The 12,043-nt window shown below is 48.1% G+C and overlaps 2 non-coding genes across 2 annotated transcripts; both read right to left on the bottom strand.

Annotated features, from left to right (window-relative positions):
* Positions 1–933: 933 nt before the first annotated feature.
* On the bottom strand, positions 934–1,124 carry LOC133058229 (U2 spliceosomal RNA). Its single transcript, XR_009693329.1, has one exon. It is a non-coding gene; the product is annotated as a U2 spliceosomal RNA (small nuclear RNA).
* A 5,245-nt stretch (positions 1,125–6,369) lies between these two features.
* LOC133058224 (U2 spliceosomal RNA) lies at positions 6,370–6,560 on the bottom strand. The gene has a single exon (XR_009693324.1). It is a non-coding gene; the product is annotated as a U2 spliceosomal RNA (small nuclear RNA).
* Between the last annotated feature and the right edge of the window lie 5,483 nt (positions 6,561–12,043).

Raw genomic sequence — 12,043 nt, 5'->3', positions numbered from 1 at the left:
TCTCGGTTCACCGAGAACCAGCCTGGAGGATTTTGAGCATAACCTCACTAGTTCAGGAGATGAGTGCAATTGTCTGGTGGTACCTGGGGAGATTGCCACAGCGGCTGCTTTTCCCACCACACTGTCTGGTGCACTTAGACCAGCACCCCAGCTAGATCTTGGTCGAATGCAGGAATCAACGGAAATGGACGAAAGAAGGTAAGGTGGGGAAGTCGTTCTGGTTCATACATGATTTGAACTTTGTGCTGACCTGAACAGCCTATCTTGTGTATCCAAAAGACACAGTGGTTCTTACTTTAGGCCCTCTTCTCTTCTTCGTAATAAAAACTCCAAGTAATAATACAACTTCTTCAGTGGCACAGACCTCATCAGTCAGCCACCTGTATAAATGAAATCCCAATACAACCAACACAGAGACTGAATTTAAAGCCCATCATTTTAACCTAGACTCCAGGTGGATCTCAGTGGCTTTCACTGGAAACTGCCTGAAGTTCAGAAAACATGTACACAGACGAAATGTTAGAGGCAGCAAAGGAAGGCAGTCGGTAGAGACATAACATCTCATTCCTGACTGAGAATGCAGAGTAGAAAGAACTGACTTTTCAGAGAGCTTGAGGTTTGAGAGAATCCCACAGAGCTGCACTCAATGAGGTTATGAAATAAAGAACTTCTTAAAGAATTGGATATGGTTTAAATTTCAGAAAAATGAAAGAATGTGGAAAAGAAAATGACAAAATAAGTGAGTTTTAAGTCTTAGCTTTGATATTTTACCCCCACTGACTGAACTTATGTACTTATTCTTCCCTCTGCATTATCAGGATAACTTGCTAAGCATGTAAACAAACTAGAAAAAAAAAAAAAAAGAGGTAACACACCAAAAAATAACGAGAAAGAGCTAGTTTCTGACTTTGGGCACTTCTGTAAGTTCCCCCAAGGGGGTGCACCGTTCCTGGAGGTACTGCAATACCAGGTCGATGCGTGGAGTGGACGGAGCAAGCTCCTATTCCAACTCCCTGCTCCAAAAATCCATTTAATATATTGTCCTCGGATAGAGGACGTATCAGATATTAAACTGATAAGAACAGATACTACACTTGATCTTAGCCAAAAGGCCGAGAAGCGATGCTGCTACACCGCCCGTCGCTGTCACCGTCCTGCTGTCGAGCATGTTGCACTCAGTGTGACCCGGGTCCCCGCTCACTCCAGGGCGCCCTGCCTTTGTCTCGTTGACACTGCTATGGCGCCACCACACCAGACTCTCGAGCAGGCTTCATCCTCCACATTGTAAAAGAGAAATTCCGCATCTGCTGTAGCTTTGTCGTTCTCGGGCAGAAGCGCCATCTCGAATCTGCATGCCCCGCCCTCTGTCGCCAGGAAGGCGTGGCTCCGGCGGGACCGCAGCGCCCTGGGGACGGCCTCGCGGCTGCGGCAGGGGAGCTCGTCCTTGGTGCTGGGGGAGAGGAGAGACCCGACCGGAGGGGGTGCGGGGTGGGCGGCGAGAGGGGCCTGTGAGAGGAGCTCTTGGCCGAGAGTTTTCCTGAAGACAAGGTCGCAAGGCTGACTCGCTCGAAACGGCCGGACTGCAGTGTGTTACACAGGCCTCCGCCTGCGGAGAGAGGGGCTTCGTAGGGTCTGGTGTCTGGAGGGGGCTTCCCTGCCAGGCGGAAGGCGGATGGCCCACAGCGGGGAAGGGAGGGGGCGTGTGGATGCGGAGGGCTGGCCGGGCCGCGCGAGGGGTTCACTCCAACTCCAGCGCCCGCGTCCTTCGGTGCTTCTAGGAACCAAACCGATCCCGGGCTTCCTACCGAAAGGTCCCTCCGCCAAGGACCTCGTTTCCCTGCGCCTCCTCCTCAGCTGTGGGCTTCGCTGGTGGCTCGGATTGTCAAGAATCCGCCTGCAAGACAGGAAACCTGGGTTCGATTCCTGGGTCGGAAGATCCCCTGGAGGAGGAAATTGCAACCCACTCCGGTAGTTTTGCCTAGGAAATCCAGTGGACAGAGGATCCTGGCGGGTCACTGGGTCCCAAAGAGTCGGAGACTACTTAGATACTAAAAACAAGAAGAAACATTCTGTTGATCTGAGCGGTCACAGGCACTAGCCACATGCAGCCAGGGAACTCTGGGCTGGTGGCTCCTCCGAATTCAGAGGTACCACTGAATCCAGAGGTACCAGGAATTCAACGGTTTCCACTTTCAAGTGGAAAACACACATGAGATCTCAAAGACTTAGTTTTAAAAATTGTAAAATAAATAAATAAAACTGTAACATTTCTCTGTAATGTTGATATTAATTACATATTAAAATATTTTAGATTTCTGGTTTGTGTCTTGGGTGGGGGAGGGTGTGTGCCCCAGGGTTTGCAAGAACCCTGAGGAGGGATGGGATGGAACTCTCCCTGCCTTGTCATTGAAAGCATTGAGCTCTAACCACTGACCACCAGAGAATTTCTGAGATATCTTTTTTTTTTCCCCATTTATTTTTATTAGTTGGAGGCTAATTACTTTACAATATTGTAGTGGTTTTAGCGATAGATTGACATGAATCAGCCATGGATTTACATGTGTTCCCCATCCCGAACCCCCCTCCCACCTCCCTCCCCATGCCATCCCTCTGGGTCGTCCCAGTGTACCAGCCCCAAGCACTTGTCTCATGCATCAATTTCTGAGATATTTTGAGTTAAAGAGCATATTAAACTTAATTTCACTCACTTGTTTATTTTTTGATATGCCTAGGAATATTTGTATTTACCTGAAGGAGGGAACACCCTGGTGGTTCAGTGGATAGGCCTTGGCGCTTTCAGTGTGGGAGACTGCATTCCATCCTTGGTTGGAGAACTGGGATCCCAAAAGCCACACAGTGTGGCCAAATGAAAAAAAAAAAAAAAACCAGTTATGTGTGTGCCTCACATATTTCTTGAAAGCACTGTTACAGATGGAAGTGCTGAGAGGCTAAGCATCTTGCCTAATGTGAAAAGAAATAAGGATATGCATTCAAGCATCCTGTGAACCACTGGGGCCTTGGAGTTTCAAGATGGGAGTCCTGATATTTTAATTGGGGATGATAAGAATGCATCTCTGATGAGGGTATTTGTGAAGCTACATGAGGAAATGCAGCACATCAGAATGTCTTATGAATATATCCTAGGAAAAGTCACTTCTTGCCCGAAAATTAGAAATGATTCCATTTGAAGTCTTGCATACTATCTACACCTACTCACCCTGAGCCTTTCTATTTCACATCCCCCTCTCCCTGGTCTTGTATTTCTGTTGACTGCCAAGGGGCTTTGGCACCCATGATGCTCACATGGCATAGATACACATGTAGATATGGACACAGACACATAGAATGTAGGTATATTCACAAACATACAGCCTTTATTGCTGTGTTGTCTTTCACCTTGACGAGAAGCCTTTTGTTTGCGGGTCTATTCTCAGCACCTATGGTAGTGCTCTGAATATACTTGATTTTTTTATATATATATTTTAAAATATTTTTTTAAACTTGATTTTTGATGAATATGTGTTGAATGACAGAATGAGGGTCCAATGAGACAACGTATAATGTGCTTAGCCTAGGTCTAACAAAGTCTTCAAATTTCTGAATCAGAAATTTTGAAAGGAGGCCCCAGCTCTGTGTATATCATGTCCTCCAGATGATTTTGACAAAATCCCTAATTTGAGCATGCACCCATTTGTGTGGGTCAAACAACATGGGTGACTTGACAGAAATCTGTGACATCAAGAAGCTGAATCAGGGACTTCCTGGTGGTCCAGTGGTTAAGTATCCACCTCTGGGTGCAGGGGACACAGTTTGATTCCTGGTCAAGAACTAAGATTCCCACAATGCTCAAGGCAACTACGAGTGAGTGCTCTGGAGCCTGTGTGTCACATCTAAGACCCAAAACAGCCAGGAAGTAAATACAGTTTTAAAAAGTTGAATCAAACATGTAAGGTCTCTGGGGATTGGCCCCGTTGTGAAAGCTCTAAAGAGTCCCTCAGCTAGGATAACTGGCCGACAGCGAGGTCCATGCACAGTGTGAGCCTGGCTCTGTCCCCTCAGCTCACCTCTCTGTCTCTCTCTGGTGGGCTTGTTCCTCCCATCTGGCAGCTGTTGCTCCCCGGGCACTGTAACCCTCTTGGGGCTCTGGCTGCTGTTGCTTCCTGATCACCCAAGGCCCCTCCTGAGGCCAAGGTCTCCACTAGTGCCAGTCTCCTGTGCAGATGGAATCTGAAATCTGTCCCCGTGTGGATCCGTCTCCTAAGACACCACAACCTGCTGCATCTGCCTCTTCATAGCCTTCTCCGCCCTCCAGCCTCCTCCCGCCTCTGCCTTCCCAGCACCAGCTATTAGGCCCTCAGTAAAAGCATAAGAAATGTCACTGAAATCAAATTTCCTGCTCAGAAAATATTCTTTTACATCTCATCTTACCTCTACAAAAAACACTTGAAAAGGGTGGCTTTTCCATTCCCAACTCAAACCATAGTGAACGTCCTGTCTGAAAAGAAGACTCCAGGGGAATTCTCTGGCAGTTCAGTGGTTAGGTCTCCATTCTTTCACTGCCCAAGGGAAGGGTTCAATAGCCGGTAGGGGATCTAAGATGTCACAAGCTGGGTCGCATGGCCAGAAAAAGATACCACAAAACCTCAGAAGGAGGGAAAAGAAACTTTCCAACACAACACCACTTTGCTTCAGAATTAGGCAGTGACAGACTCAGACTCATCCACCAGGGGGCAGCATCTTCCCCCTCACCCCCACCCCTGGCCTGCGCTCTGGGAACTCGGTTTTGGATGAGATGCCTCTGAATTGGGCCCCTAGCGGGAGAAAAGGGTCTCTAAGGGGCCCTTACCCTCCCCTCAGTTTTTCTTTTCACATTCATTCTAAGTAGTAGGTTGTGTTTTCCCCATTTTATTCTTTCTTTCCTGCGGGGAGCCGGCCTGACTGCTCAGGCTCCTTCTTGGCCCTGAGAGAGATCAAGAGGTCCCTCTCTGTCCCGCCACCCCTGATTTATTAAAGTGCAAATTGGCCTTTCTCACCTCCCTCAAGGAAATTGCTGCAGCCACCTTTTGCCCATTCTCCTGACTCTGATAAGATTGTCAGGCTCCTGTGAATGGTTTATGTCTAGGCAATCTTTTGTTGTAAGACGCCAGTGCCATGCTCTGGTAGTCTTAAAGAGTTGAGATAAAATTCCTGAGCTAAAACTAGTGTCTGCACTTCTGCACGTATGCATGTCTTTCATCTAAAATTTAGTGAGTCCTCTTAGCATATATATGTATGTTACCCCTCAATAAAGTCGTCGGAATCAGTCACAAGCTGACTCCGTCCCTCTCAACCCCATCTTTCCGAGTCTTTTATTTCTCAGGTGCGCTGGTGATTGCGTCCTCGACCTGTTCGTTTGCCGGTAGGCCCGGCACTTTCCTTGGCCTTGGTATCTTATTTCCCAAACCAGGGATGTAACCTGTGTCCTGTACAGTGGAAGAACAGAACTGTAACCCTGGACCACTGGGGAATTCCCTCTCCAATTCATCCTTGGGGAAGCAAAACTGGAATTTGAAATAGATGTCTTTGTGATTCCCTGGCGGAAGCTGCCCAGGGACCTCCTCTCCCCTCCCATCTCTGCTCTTGAGACTCCTCTCCTCTCTTCAGTTCTGCACTCAGGTACTCCGTTGGGATGCAGTGGAGACAAGGATGCCCTCAGCTGCTTCCTAGGTGAGCTTCACCCATCCTGTACCCTCCTTTACTCCAGAGCCTGGGTTGTCCTGGGGAATCATCTAAGCCCCTCATTACATGCTGAGGAAACCAAGGCTCCAAAGGGGGAGGTGGCTTTTCCAAGCCAGTTCACTTCTCAGGACAGAACTCATGATGACTCTCAGCCCAGGATTCAGCCCACCAGGCCTTGAGGGGGGCCTCTCTCCCCAGTATCATCCTTCCCATGGCCTCTCTTTTTCTCCTCTAAGAAATCCCTCTTCCCCAGTAAAGGCCTGAGGGTTCAGGATTACCCAGACCTTGCCTGGAAGTGCAGGGTTTTATAGGTATCCGCCCCAAGCCCCAAGGCCCCAGGCCCCAGGCCCCAGGCCCCAAGCCCCAAGCCCCAAGCCCCAAGCCCCAAGGTCTCAGAGACCAGACCCCAGACCAGGAAACTCCCAGCTAAGGCCAGGTGCTTGGTGAAATTGCTCAGTCCTGTCAAGTCTGACTGTTTGCAACACAATGGACTGGAGCCCACTAGGCTTCTTGTCCTTGGGGTTTTCCAGACAAGAGTACTGGAGTGGACTGCCAGAGAAACCCTACCAAAAGGTAACTCCACTGAGATAATCCAACCCTTGATGATAAAGAGCCACTTTCTACTTCTGGGTACTTTTGTTAGTGTCCCCGAAGGGGTGCACCGTTCCTGGAAGTACTGCAATACCAGGTCGATGCGTGGAGTGGACGGAGCAAGCTCCTATTCCAACTCCCTGCTCCAAAAATCCATTTAATATATTGTCCTCGGATAGAGGACGTATCAGATGTTAAACTGATAAGAACAGATACTACACTTGATCTTAGCCAAAAGGCCGAGAAGCGATGCCGCTGCACCGCCCGTCGCTGTCACCGTCCTGCTGTCGAGCATGTTGCACTCAGTGTGACCCGGGTCCCCGCTCACTCCAGGGCGCCCTGCCTTTGTCTCGTTGACACTGCTATGGCGCCACCACACCAGACTCTCGAGCAGGCTTCATCCTCCACATTGTAAAAGAGAAATTCCGCATCTGCTGTAGCTTTGTGGTTCACGGGCAGAAGCGCCATCTCGAATCTGCATGCCCCGCCCTCTGTCGCCAGGAAGGCGTGGCTCCGGCGGGACCGCAGCGCCCTGGGGACGGCCTCGCGGCTGCGGCATTGGTAACTCCTCCCTGGTGCTGGGGGAGAGGAGAGACCCGACCGGAGCGGGTGCGGGGTGGGCGGCGAGAGGGGCCTGTGAGAGGAGCTCTTGGCCGAGAGTTTTCCTGAAGACAAGGTCGCAAGGCTGACTCGCTCGAAACGGCCGGACTGCAGTGTGTTACACAGGCCTCCGCCTGCGGAGAGAGGGGCTTCGTAGGGTCGGGTGTCTGGAGGGGGCTTCCCTGCCAGGCGGAAGGCGGATGGCCCACAGCGGGGAAGGGAGGGGGCGTGTGGATGCGGAGGGCGGGCCGGGCCGCGGGAGGGGTTCATTCCAGCTCCAGCGCCCGCGTCCTTCGGTGCTTCTAGGAACCAAACCGATCCCGGGCTTCCTACCGAAAGGTCCCTCCACCTAGGACCTCGCTTCCCTGCGCCTCCTCCTCAGCTGTGGGCTTCGCTGGTGGCTCGGATTGTCAAGAATCCGCCTGCAAGACAGGAAACCTGGGTTCGATTCCTGGGTCGCAAGATCCCCTAGAGGAGGAAATGGAAACCCGTGACTGTGTTCTTGCCTAGGAAATCCCATGGACGCAGGAACCTGGCGGGTCACAGGGTCCCAAACTGTCGGACACTGCTTAGCGACTAAACAACAGGAAATATTCTGTTGATCTGTGTTGTCACAGCCACTAGATACATGCATCCAGGGAACTCTGGGCTGATGGTTCCTCCCAATTCAGAGGTACTGAAAGTGGAAAAGACACATGGGATGTCAAAGACTTACTATTAAAAATTGTAACATATCTCTGTAATGTTGATATTAATTACATATTGAAATAATATTTTAGATATCTGATTTTGTATGGGGAGGGGGCAATGTGCCCCAGGGTTTGAAATAACCCTGAGGAGGGATGGGATGGAACCCTCCCTGCCTTGTCATTGAAAGGATAGAGCTCTAACCACTGACCACTGAAGAATTTTGAAATAACTTGAGTTAGAGAACATATTAAACTTATTTTCACCCACTTCTGTTTATTTTTTTATCTGCCTAAGAATGTTTGCATTTACCTGCAGGAAGGAATTCCCTGGTGGATCAGTGGTTAGGCCTCAGTGTTTTCAGTGTGGGAGTCCAGGTTCCATCCTTGGTTGGAGGACTGGGATCCCAAAAGCCACAGAGTGTGGCCAAATTAAAAAAAAAAAAAAAAAAACAGTTATGTGTGTGCCTCATATATTTCTTGAAAGCACTGTTACAGATGGAAGTGCTGAGAGGCTAAGCATCTTGCCTAATGAGAAAAGAAGTAAGGATTTGCATTCAAGAATCCTGCTAACCACTGGAGCTTCAGATTTTTAAACTGGGGTCCTGATATTTTAATTGGGGATGATAAGAATGCCTCTCTGATGAGGGTACTTGTGAAGCTACACGAGGAAATGCAGCACATCGGAATGTCTTAATGAGTATATCCTAGGGAAAGTCACTTCTTGCCTGTAAAATAGAAATGATTCCGTTTGGAATCTCGCGAACGATCTACACCTACTCACCCTGAGCCCTCCTAGTTCACATCCCCCTCTCCCTGGTCTTGTATTTCTGTTGACTGCCAAGGGGCTTTGGCACCCATGATGCTCACATGGCATAGATACACATGTAGATATGGACACAGACACATAGAATGTAGGTATATTCACAAACACACAGCCGTTAGTGCTGTACTTTCACCTTGATGGGAAACCTTTCGTTTGCTGATCTATTCTCAGCACATATGATAGTGCTCTGAATCTACTTGAGTTTTGATGAATATGTGTTGAATGACTGGAGGAGGGTCCAGTGAGACAATGTATACTGTGCTTAGGCTGGGTCTGACAAAGTCTTCAAATTTCTGAATCAGAAATTTTGAAAGAAGGCCTCAGCTCTGTGTATATCAGGTCCTCCAGATGATTCTGACAAACTCCCAAATTTGAGCATGCACCTATTTGTGTGAGCCAAACAACATGGGTGACTTGACAGAAATCCATGAAATCAAGAGGCTGAATCAGGGTCTTCCCCGTGGTCCAGTGGATAAGTATCCGCCTCCCAGTGCAGGGGACACAGTTTGATTCCTGGTCCAGAACTAAGATTCCCCCATGCATTTCGGTAAGTCAGTCTGAGTGGCTCTGGAGACTGTGTGTCACAACTAAAACCCGAAAGAGCCGGAAAGTAAATACATTTTTTAAAAAGCTGAATCAAACATGTAAGGCCTCTGGGGATTGGCCCCTGTTGGGAAAGCTCTAAAGAGTCTCTCAGCTCGGATAACTGGCCAACTACTAGTTCCCCGCACAGCGTGAGCCTGGCTCTCTCCCCTCAGCTCACCTCTCTGTCTCTCTCTGGTGAGCTTGTTCCTCCCCCCTCGCAGCTGTTAGCTGTTGCTCCCCGGGCACTGTCACCCTCTTGGGGCTCTGGCTGCTGTTTCTTGCTGATCACCCAAGGCCCTCCTGAGGCCAAGGTCTCCCCAATTGCCAGTCTCCTGTGCAGATGGATGCTGGAATCTGTCCCCGTGTGGATCTGTCTCCTAAGACACCACAACCTGCTGCACCTGCCTCTTCACAGCCTTCTCCACCCTCCAGCCTCCTCCCGCCTCTGCCTTCCCAGCACCAGCTATTAGGCCCTCAGTAAAAGCATAAGAAATGTCACTGAAAACAGATTTCCTGCTCAGAAAATGTTCATTTACATCTGATCAGTATCAGTATCAGTTCAATCGCTCAGTCGTGTCTGACTTTGCGACCCCATGAACCGCAGCACACCAGGCCTCCCTGTCCATCACCAATTCCTGGAGTCCACCCAAACCCATGTCCATTGAGTTGGTGATGCCATCCAACCGTCTCATCCTCTATTGTCCCCTTCTCCTGCCCTCAATCTTTCCCAGCATCAGGGTCTTTTCAAATGAATCTGCTCTTTGCATCAGGCGGCCAAAGTATTTTAATTTCAGCCTCCGCATTAGTCCTTCCAATGAATAGTCAGGACTGATTTCCTTTAGGATGGACTGGTGCCAGGGTCCAGCCTCGGCAGGATCCAGGGGGTACCCTCCGGATGAACGGCGTCGGCGAGAGAAGACACGTGAGACCAACCTTGATAGGGCCAAGTCTGCGAGGGAGAGAGAGAGAAAGAGAGAGAGAGAGAGTGACCAGACAGAGGTGTTTGCAGGGTCTGGCAATGCTTTATTTTTTACCGTAGCTTTTATACCCTAAGTTAGTACATTTCTAAGGGGAAGATAGTTTAACATTACATCAGCTTGTTCTTCACAAAACCAGGGTGTTTTCTGCATGCTTCTTTGTTTATGAGGGTCTTGTATATTATCTTCTGGCCTTGGGGCCTATTAACATTTTATGCAGGTCAGGTGAATGTAAACCTATTTTCCGTTTCTATGGTGACCTTAACTGAAAGGTAGCAGTCTCATAGGGCAACAGTACAGAGTAGAAGTATAACCTTGTTAACATAAAAATTAACCCTTCTGCAGAAGTTGTCAGTTGAGTTTATCTAAGTTTACCCTACACTGACTCTGCGACTTTGGTGAGGCAGCCTCTGCCTAGCACTCCTGGCTGACAATTAACAACCATCTCATTGTTACCACACTAGGGCTAAGCTCTTATTTTTCTAGATCTATAACTATATTAACAATCGTTTCTATAACACAACCTTAGCACATTAAGAGCAAGAACACAGCAAGCAAATGTTAACCCAATAACCATCTTTAGAATAATTTTTCTTAGGTTTTCTAATAGGACTCCTTCACCCCCCAAAAAGGCTCTATGTCTATTAGGGCCTTTATATGATCAGGTTCTTTATGCTGTTTTATGATTAGGGTATTGTGAGCAGTCATGCATATTAGTCCCAAGGGCATAAATGCATTTGCCAAACAAACTAAAATACCAGCAAATGAGTTTAAATTAAAACACTCCTTTCACTCTGGATAATCTCATAAAATACCACCACCTGGGAAAGTTATTGATTAAAGTTCTAAATTGATGCTTATTTGGGAAGAGATTGGGGAAGGCCTTCTGCCTGAGTCACATAAATTAGGAAGTAGTCTTGAAGCAAGCATCCGAAAGACAGATATCATCTTTAAGGTGAGTGCCAGGGGCAGCTTTTCGGAATCCCTGAAAATCTGATCCGCCTTGCCTGTCAGGTTTTCTCCTCATGACCTTGTCATGGGTGGGATCTCGTGTGCCGGCTCCCGGCAGACTGGTTAGATCTCCTTGCAGTCCAAGGGACTCTCAAGAGTCTTCTCCAACACCACAGTTCAAAAGCATCAGCTCTTCGGCGCTCAGCTTTCTTTATAGTCCAACCCTCACATCCATACATGACCACTGGAAAAACCATAGCCTTGACTAGACGGACCTTTGTTGGCAAAGTAATGTCTCTGCTTTTCAATATGCTGTCTAGGTTGGTCATAACTTGCCTTCCAAGGAGTAAGCGTCTTTTAATTTCATGGCTGCAGTCACCATCTACAGTGATTTTGGAGTGCAGAAAAATAAAGTTAGCCACTGTTTCCACTATTTCCCCATCTATTTGCCATGAAGTGATGGGACCGGATGCCATGATCTTAGTTTTCTGAATGTTGAGTTTTAAGCCAACTTTTTCACTCTCCTCTGTCACTTTCATCAAGAGGCTCTTTAGATCTTCTTCACTTTCTGCCTCTAGGGTGGTGTCATCTGCATATCTGAGGTTATTGATATTTCTCCCAGCAATCTTGATTCCAGCTTGTGCTTCCTCCAGCCCAGCGTTTCTCATGATGTGCTCTGCATACAAGTTAAAGAAGCAGGGTGACTATATACAACCTTGACGTACTCCTTTTTCCTATTTGGAACCAGTCTGTTGTTCTATGTCCAGTTCTAACTGTTGCTTCCTGACCTGCATACATGTTTCTTAAGAGGCAGGTCAGGTGGTCTGGTATTCCCATCTCTTTCAGAATTTTCCACAGTTTACTGTGATCCACACAGTCAAAGGCTTTGGCATAGTCAATAAAGCAGGAATAGAAGTTTTTCTGGAACCCTCTTGCTTTTTTGATGATCCATCGGATGTTGGCAATTTGATCTCTGGTTCCTTTGCCTTTTCTAAAACCAGCTTGAACATCTGGAAGTTCACGGTTCACGTATTGCTGAAGCCTGGCTTGGAGATCATACATCTGATCATACCTCCACAAAAACAACTAGAAAAGGGTGACTTTTCCAT

The sequence above is a fragment of the Dama dama genome, chromosome 5, assembly GCF_033118175.1.
Source record: "Dama dama isolate Ldn47 chromosome 5, ASM3311817v1, whole genome shotgun sequence".
Taxonomy (NCBI): domain Eukaryota; kingdom Metazoa; phylum Chordata; class Mammalia; order Artiodactyla; family Cervidae; genus Dama; species Dama dama.
This window is presented reverse-complemented; position numbering and strand designations above follow the sequence as displayed.